Source organism: Juglans microcarpa x Juglans regia, chromosome 8D (assembly GCF_004785595.1).
Source record: "Juglans microcarpa x Juglans regia isolate MS1-56 chromosome 8D, Jm3101_v1.0, whole genome shotgun sequence".
NCBI lineage: Eukaryota > Viridiplantae > Streptophyta > Magnoliopsida > Fagales > Juglandaceae > Juglans > Juglans microcarpa x Juglans regia.
In genome coordinates this window covers 26861395-26871604 of record NC_054608.1, presented here as the reverse complement: position 1 = coordinate 26871604, position 10210 = coordinate 26861395, and positions in this window count along the sequence as shown.

Here is a 10210-nt window from a genome sequence, read left to right as displayed (position 1 = left end):
TTTTGGAGATGGAAGGTAATGATATAGTTCGTGTATTTTCTGAGGATTGAAGATGTTGATATAGTTAGGAAAATAATTTTTTTTAGCTCGAGGTTACAGTGACAGGTTAAGGATTTAATCCACATCAATTTTAAGGATAATAGATGGTGTGGATTTAGGAAATGATTCTTATTGACTTTGAGGATATAGGTCCAGATAATGGAAATGGTAGTGATGGATCACTTGTACGTTTGGAGGATTATTGGTTTTGGCTAAGGGTGCATGAGATCGATGCATAGTAGTGGTGAGTGTGTATGCATTTCGGAGAGTACAGGTCCCAGTCTCATTTTTTTGGCTTGGAAGAAGTGGCTTTGGTAGGTGTTGAAGAGGATTAAATACAATAGTATTAAATTCAAGAGACCTTGGCTTTTAGTTTTTGATGAGTTAATCGAAGTGTATAGTCGAAGCGGGTTGCTCGATGCAATGATGGTTGGTAATAATTGTTGTGATTATCTACAGGAATTAATTGTGACTTGAGGTTACCTAGGAATTTAAATTTTGAGGCTATAGTTTCCTTTGGAGATTGAGCGTCCAGTTGGTTGAATTAAGGACATTGTTATTTAACTTGAAGAGAGATTGATGGGTCGTCATGTATGGTGTATGATAAGATCTTGGAAGTTGAAGCTTAGGCATCAGCGGTGGATAATATGATCAAGTATGTGAGTTAATAAAACATTAGGATCTATGGGTGCTTTGCAATGGCTTTTGGTGGATTGAAGATTTGAGTAGTATGGCTTGCCTTGAGGTTTAATAGTGATGTGCTATTGAAGGAACTAGTCATGCTAATACTAGGTTATAGGAGTTGAAGTAGGTGGGCGAGTTACCAAGAAGGTTTTGATAATGTTTTGGTGAAGTTAATGGGGGTTTGTAGTGAGTTTAGTCACCGCTAGATTAGATGGTATTCAGAATGTAGGTGATGAGCTTTTGGGTTTAGGTTGTCAGGTAGAAGTTTATAGACGCTCTTATTGGTTGGCCGGGTTGGTTTCAAGCCTTTTAGGGTATGTTTCTTATCTTAAATGAGACGGGTGTATTTTGGGGTGATGTTACTTATTTCAATTTGGCATGTTGAGATTGATTGATATTGATTTTCTGTTTATGATAATGGATGTATTTTGTAGAATATTGATTTTGATCAAGGTAACGAGAGTTAATTGGGGAATATGAGTGATAACTCATGGTTTTGGAAAAGAGAGAATTTTCTACAAATGTGGTAAGGGTTTTCTGGTTAGTAGGTATGGAGCCACCTTTACTCGATGGTGTCTTTTTTTTTCATGAGGACAAATTTTATACATGTGGCGAATTATCAGAGTGCGCAGCAGGAGCGTGATATTTTGGTTGTAATTAGGAGTTCAAATTTTGTGCTGATTTTGAGAAATTAGTGGTGACTTGAATTTTTGAGACGATACTTGTAGTTGGAGATTAATTACTCAGTTGGACTAATTATGTTATTGATGGTTAACTTTGGAAGTGTCCATTAGGTTACCAAAGGTAGAATACAATGAAGGTTTAAAAGTTATAGCATAGGAGTCGATTGAGGTTAGCACATATTATTGTATGGAGCTACTAATCATTGGAATTTACTTGATGTTGTATTAAGATTCTTGTGGAAAATGAGATTTTGGATATCATAGCCACCCTAGGAATACTGGGCGTAATGTGCCACTGCGGGACTAATGCGAGTATGATGGATATCGCCATGTCTATTGAGAAATGTGTCACATGCCGTCAAGTTAAGGCTGAGCATCAAAGACCTGCTGGTAAACTTCAACCTCTCTCTATTCCTGAGTGGAAGTGGGATGACATCTCTATGGATTTTGTAGTGGGTTTGCTGAGGAGCCCTAGTGGGAAGAATTCGGTTTGGGTGATTGTTGATCGGTTGACCAAGAGTGTCCATTTCTTGCCTATCAATAATGCTGACTCTTTGGGTAAGTTGACTCGGTTGTATGTCAAAGAGATAGTGCATTTGCACGGACTATCCAAGAGTATCGTGTCGTGACCCGCGGTTCACGTCCCATTTTTGGAAGAGTTTGCAGGCAGCTTTAGGCACTAAGTTGAAGTTTAGAGCGCACTATTCAGACTCTTGAGGATATGTTGCGAGCTTGTGTCATGGAATTTCAGGAGGGTTGGGAAAATCATATGCTACTAATAGAGTTTGCTTAAAATAACAGTTTTCATGCCTTAATTCAGATGGCCCCGTATGAAGTTTTGTATGGAAGGAAGTGTAGATTACCTTTATGGTGGGATGAAGTTGGCGAGAGTAAGTTAATTTGGCCTGAGTTAATTCAAGAAATGAAAGATCAAGTTTGGGCTATAAGGACTAAAATGACGGAAGCACAAAGTTGTGAGAAAAGTTATGTAGATATAAGGAGAAGAAACTTATCCTTTGAGGAAGGTGATTGGGTTTACCTCAAAGTCTCTCCTATGAAAGGCGTTAAGCGTTTTGGTAAAAAATGAAAGCTTAGTCCGAGGTATATTGGCCCTTTTCAGATTGTAGAGAAGGTTGGGCTTGTTGCTTTTAGAGTTGCATTGCCAGACTATTTTGGACAAGTTCACGATATGTTCCATGTATCGTCATTGAAGAAGAGTTTTGGACAGCAAAAGCCACGTTTTGTCGATCCAGAACGCATTCAACTTTAGCCTAACCTTACTTATGAAGTTGTCCGACGCAGATTGTGAATTGGAAAGAGCAAAGGTTAAGATCCAAGACGGTATCTTTGGTGAAAGTGTTATGGGGCGATTCGTTGCCTCAAGTTTTCTCTTGGGAGAGAGAAGCTGACATGAGGGAGCAATATCCGTACTTATTTGTCTGACCCTGGCGGTATGTTTCTTAAGTCTGCTCTTAGTCGAATCTTACTCCTGTCCTAACTTTATGTTTGACATTTTGTCAATTTCGAGGACGAAATTTGATTTAAGGGGGGGAGGATGTAACACCCCGTATTTTAGTTTATTTTTAATTGAATGATTATTTTTATTAATTTAAATATTGGTTCTCTTGTTTTAAATTTATCGGATTTTTAGTTGGTTTATTTTTATGATTTTTAATTTGTGAAAATTATTTTGATATGCTTTCTTAATATTAATTATTGTTATGCATTTAAATTGCTCTTCATTTTAAATTAATTTATTGTTGGATTTAATTATTTTATTTTCATTTAGTTACTACATTTAAATTATTTTATTTGACTTGCTGTTTTGAAACCTTTTTCGTTTGATCATTTTTGTGACCCAAGATGTGAGGATTGAACCTCATTTCTTTTTCTCACTTTTTCTTTTTCCTTTTTTCTTTTCCTCTTTTTCTTTTCTTCTTCTTTCCTTTTTCTCCTCTCTCTCTCTCTTCTACCACGCGCGAAGTCCCTCTCTCTCTCCCCGTCCGTGCGTCGTCCACCACTCCGCCGCCTTGTGCGTCACCGCCCCTCCCATTTTCTTCCCTTCCGGCCGGCTACCACCCCCTCCATTTCCAACCCCTCTCGCGCCGCCGTGAGTGTGACACCCCTACTCCCACGTACAAAAACTTGAGAATCATGACGTCGAGATGATGACAATACGGGTCACGCATCCCAACGATAAGTGCTCAAGTGTGTCCAACATGCAAGAAGTGCACAACAAAAGTTGCAGCGGTTATTTAAAAGTTCGCCGACTAAGTATCAGAAATTTAAATACAGATATCCAAAATAAATTGCCTTTAAAAAGTTATACAGTTACCTAATATAAATATAATACAAACCAAATACATAGCCAAAAAGTGGGAGACAAATCCTAATACACAAGCAAGTGATCCCAAATCACTTATCTGACGGAGCTGAATCCTCAGACTCTTCATCCTCATCTGCAGGGTATCGAATACGGTGAGATTACGAATTTCAGCAAGTAATCAACCAAGCAACCCAAGAGATAAAAATGCATTAATGTAACCAACAAATATGAGTACATGACGAAACACAAATGTAACCCAAAACCTTATTTTTTTCGAAAATGATTATTTTCTAACGCAAGTCAAAAATCTCATTTGACCAAAAACACGACCTGAATAATATCTATCATTTTCTCAAAAAAAGTGCTTGTAACCATTAAATCATAAACCGACAACATAATCATTTATTGGACACTGTAGGCGGGAATCACAGGCGGGACTCTACCACCATCTCTATCACTTGCACCGTAAGCGGGAATCACAGGCAGGACTATACCACCATCCCTACTACGTGCACCGTAGGCGGGAATCACTGGCAGGACGATACCACCATTCCTGCTTACCACCATCTCTACATTCCTTTTCACACAAGAGGTACTTATCAGAGCGCTGTAGGCGGCAATCGCAGGTTGGACTCTATCACCATCCCTGCTTACCACCATCCCTACAGTTCCTTTTCACACAAGAGGTACTTATCAGAGCACTGATTCTTGCCTTTTCACACAAGAAGTACTTATCAGAGTGCTGTAGGCGAGAATCATAGGCAGGACTTTACCACCATCCCTGCTTACCACCATCCCTACAGTTCATTTTCACACAAGAGGTACTTATCAGAGCGCTGTAGGCCGGAATCACAGGCGGGACTCTACCATCATCCCTGCTTATCACCATCCATACCGCATGCACCATAGGCGGGAATCATAGGCGGGACTATACCACCAACCCTACTTACCACCATCCCTACTGCGTGTACCGTAGGCGGGAATCACAAGCGGGATTATAGCACCATCCCTGCTTACCACCATCCCTACAGTCTCTTTTCCTTTCTCTCAAACCAGTCAATCCAATCATTTCATACATAATCAAAATCATTTATCACATAAAAACCCAGTACTTCAAATATACACATGAACATGTATGCAATTATGTGAAAACTCAATTTTCAGTTACAAACATGAACATGCGTGCAAATATGCAATGTACATAATACAACATAATATCCAACAACCAACAAATCACAACATAGTCCAATCACACAAACAACTTCATCCTCCAAACCAACAGACCCCTTTACTCCTCGGACTCAGTCCGGCACAACCAACCAATTCACAGTGAAAATGAGTTAGTGTAAAAATACATTTAAATCTCAAAAGTTTTTTGAAAAAATACTTACAGTGCTATAACATAATTTTTGAAGGATCACGGAGATGCTAGAAGTGGCGGCACAACAACGTAACGGTGCAAAATGCACTATGGCTGTGGGTCTCAAAATGCTAGATCTTGAGCGGAGACAAACGAAGACTTGAGATTACAAGGGAAGGGCTTAGAGATGTTGGTGAAACTAATGGTGGTGGTGAGGGTGGCTGCGTGGCGGCTGTCGGAGTTCAAAAAGCTTGAAACGGAAATGTAGTTGGATGGGTTTCACTAGTGGTGGATCGGAGCTGAGGATGGGTGGGTTAGGTAACTGGGGGGTAGCTGGTGAAGTGGTGAAAATATGGTGGCTGATGGTGGCGCGACGACGACGCTGGAGCATAAAGGCCGTGCGACTTGAAGCCGTGCATGAAGGCTTACGAAGGTGCGAGAGGGGCTGGAAATGGAGGGGTGAGGTCGCCGGCCAGTGGGGAGAAGAATGGGTGGGGTGGTGACAAAGATGGGCAGCGCACGGCGGCGCTGGGTGGAGGACGACGCGCGAACAGGGAGAGAGAGGAAATCGTGTGGGAGAAGAGAGAGAGAGAGAGAAGAAAAAGAAATGAGTTGAAAAGAAAATAAGAAGAAAAGAAAGAGGAAAAGAAAAAAGGAAAAAGAAAAAGTGAGGGAAAGAAATGAGGTTCAATCCTTACAGGCTCATACAAATGATCCAACAAAAAAAATTTCAAAACAAGGAGTTAAATAAAATAATTTAAATGTAGTAACTAATTAAAAATAAAATAATTAAATCCAACAATAAACTAATTTAAAATAAAGAGCAATTTAAATAATGAACAATAATTAATAACAAGAAAACACATTGAATTAGTAATTAAAAATCTTAAAATAATATCACGTAAATCATCTAAAATTTAAAACACGGAAGCCCATAATCTTAATTAATTAAAAAATTTACTTATTTAAATTACACGTAAATACAGGGTATCACAATGAGCCTTCAAGCACTGCTTCAAGTTGCAAGGCCTTTATGCTCTAGCGTCGCCGTCGCGCCACCATCGGCCACCACATTTTTACCACTTCACCAGCTACCCCCCAGCTACCTAACCCACCCATCCTCAGCTCTAATCTGCCACTAGTGAAGCCCATGAAACTCCATTTCTGTTTTGAGCTTTTTGCACTCCAACCGCCGCCCACGGCCAACCACCACTATCATTAGTTTCACCGACTTCCCTAAGTCATTCGCTTGTAATCTCAAGACTTCATTTGTCCTCGTTGAAAATCTAGCATTTTGAAACCCACGGCCATAGTGCATTTTGCACTGTTACGCTACTGTGCCGACACTTCTAGCACCTCCGTGATCCTTCGAAAATTATATTATAGCACTGTAAGTATTTTTTCAAAGAATTTTTGTGATTTAAATGTATTTTTATACTAACTCATTTTTACTGTGATTTGGTTGGTTGTGTCGAACTGAGTCCAAGGAGTAAGGGGGGTGGATGGATTGGAGGATGGAGTTATTGTGTGATTGGTCTATGTTGTGATCTATTGGTTGTTGGATATTGTGTCGTTCATATACATTGCATATTTGCATGCATGTTCATGTTTGTAAATGAGAACTGAGTTTTCGCATAATTGCATACATGTTCATATGTATATTTGAAAACTGGGTTTTCATGTGAGAAATGGTTTTTGGGTGCGTGTGTATCACGACCCCAAGCCGAGATGGGGTATTATCTCAGTGGACCTACTCTGGTCACTCGGGAGCAGAATATACTGAGTGACGTCCTTTGGGTTGTTGCTGGGCGACAAAGAGATTGGACGGGATGGTAACGCTCTCCTGCCGACTCCGTGGCCCCTCTTCTAGCGGGGGCCAGAGGATGCTTGGCCACAAAAGCGTTGGGCGCGGAATTGAGTATCACTCGTTACAAAGTCACTCGCAGGGTCATTACCCATGGTGTGACGAAGGGAGCCAGGGTGTGTAGATGATCCCTAGGGGAGATCATGGTGTATACGGTTAAAATGGATATTGGACCATTTTCTGGAAAAATGGTGGATTGTTGATTTGGGCCATTTTATGGGAAAATGGTGGGAAAATGATTTTATTGAAATATTTTGGGCCAATTGGGATTTTGGCGTGCGTTGGAAAATATTTATTTTCGGAAAAAATGTTGATTTGGGTCTAATGCATATTTCATTATATGCATGCATAATTGTTGGTTGCATTAATGCATTTTTATTTTAGGGTTGTTTGGATTATTAGTTACTTGCGGTACCGTTTTATGGTAACGCAGATTTTGATTCAAATGATGCTGAGGGCGAGCCTGAGGATTCAGCTTTGACGAAGGAGTGATATGGGATCATTCGTTTATGTGTTTGGACTTGTATTATATTTTTCAGTATAACTGTATAACTCTTTTTAAACGTTTTACTTATATAAATTTGTATTAAAAATTCCAGTAGTTAATTGACTTCAACTATCCACTGCGTTGTTCATTGTACACTGTTGCGTGTACATACACTTGGTACTATCATTGAGATGCGTGACCGTATTGTCATCATTCTGACGTCTTGATTCCCGAGTTTCTATACATGGGGACGGGGGCGCCACACATGTCTTGGAGCTGCCATGATCAGCAAAGAGTTCTATCCAGCGTAATTTATGTCGTGAGAGATTTACACTGGTGAAACAGCTCTCGCACATACTCCTACCTCGGAAGGAAACAACTATTCTTCGTATCGTGCTCAAATTGGACAATTCCTCCACAAAGTGCATCGAAAATCCTATAAATATTCTTCCAAATATGAATTAGGATAAAGATATTTATTTAGAAATGCTTACCTAAGTGAATCATCAGAGATATTCCCCACTAGAATCACTTGAGATTGCATATTTGTAAAGTATATTTATCATATCACGTTAAAGCACCTCATCTAATAAATTTTTCTGCTTAAGATTTGTGTGTAGACCTAATATTTCTCATCACTTAAATGACAACCATTTAAAATGTGTCAAATTACCAAATGCGATTGAGATTGAAAACAACTAAGATAAAAATTAGGATAAAGAACTGCTCAAATGAACGGGCAAAAGATCTATTACTTGTGTCATATTGAGATTTCAGTCTGACAACATAATTAACTAATGAGTACCACCTAATTTTCCGAAAGCAATCCAATACTTGTAGAGTTACAAAAGCTTCATACCTTTTTAACTATCGGAGATATTCCTCACATGAATCAACCAAGGAATTTTTATTTTATTTTGTGGACATAGAACCGCCCAGAATTGTCTAAAAAAAGTAATTGTAAGGGAATTAATTAACTAAGCCACAACCCACAAGGATTCTTGCAATAACTTTTAGTAAGAAAAGAAAGTGAAAAAATATAAAAGAAAGACTAATTGTACTATTCATCCTAGATTTTGTCATATCCAATCATTTATGATGATGTGTCACATTTCAAGTGGCTTTTTATATCAATCGTTTAAGAGAAATGCTTAGCTTACACAAAAATCATATACAAAGAGATTTACACGTTAACATGGTTTAATGTGATCCATCAAATTGTAGATTTTTTTTTATTGTAAAATAAATTTAGCATATCACATTATGTCACATTGATATTTTAGTTTGACAACATAATGAACTAACGAGTACAACATGATTTTGAGAAAGTGTTGGTGAAATACATAATAATTAAATGGAAATTATAATGACATTAAATTTGTAACTAAACCAGTTTGAACTGAGAAGATTCAAACCTTATGCAATAGATAAAGTTCCAAGTGATCCGGTGCAGCCATACCTCGACCTCTTGACTTGTCTCCATGACAAGATATAACAGTCAAACTGATCATCATATAACTTGAATTAACTTTGCGGAAATGTTTGAGCCCAAAGCTCTATTAGAAAAAATACCTGTCTCTTATCTAAAAAATTCTCAAGAGTATTGCATACTTTTTATTTTTCTTTCTTCATAAAACTCCTCTCTTGTTAGTAAGAAAATTAGGCAAAACTAAAAACTATTGTTCAGAGTCGGCTGAGTGCAGAGTAAGAAATTATCAACCATAAATCTTTAAAAACAAAATTGATCAACTTTAAAAATGCACTCAACAATTAATCCAATATAACTCCCAACCTTAATCACTAAACGAATTTCCGAAAACCACCATTATTAAAAAGAGGACTACTACATATACAAATGAATTACACAAAAATAATCTCATAAATTGACATGATTTCATCTGATCTGTTAGATCTACTTTATAATAAAAATAATCTTACAATCTAACAAATCATATCAAGCCACGTCAGTTTGTGACATTGTTTTTGTGTAATCATTTTATGGTTAGAGTGTTTCCCTGTTAAAAAGCAAACTTTAAAAATAACTATTTATTAAAAAATACCAAAAGAACGCAATCCAATACTCGTAGAATTACAAAAGCTTCATTCCTAATTCGTCATCGAGATGAGAGCGCACACAGCTTGTATGACAGTGAGCAACAACAAGAGAATGCCGCCTATATATCACTACGACATAAATGAGTTTTTGTGATGGTTTGGCAATTGTGACAGTCTCCAAACTGTCACCGAACACCAAAAAGTATTTTCTGTGACGATTTATGGAAACCGTCACTAAAGGTAGTCAAGAAATTGCATTACGTTCAAACCTATACATATTCAAGTTAGAATGGGCGCTAGACATTCGAACGTTGAGGCTACTTACGTTCAAACGTGGAAATTTTTGGCACCAACGTTCAAACGTTAATGATTCATGTTCGAATGTTAATAGATTTATTATTAAGTTGGATATTTTAGATTAAAAAAGATTGAGAATTGAAGTACAGTGATTTAATATTAAAATTGGATAAACTAACATTAAAAAAGATTGAAAATTGAAATTCAAAAACAACAGATATATTAAATAATATTGTTCACTACATATAATAAAAATAAAGTACAAAATATGATAAAATTTTGTAAAAAGCACGATAGAAGTGAAAAATACTCAATACGAGTTGTTTACATATGTATTAAATTCGTTAGTCAATGTGTTGACATTTTTGTTTAAGATATCTAACTGATGACCAACCTCGTTGACACTCTGTTGTAC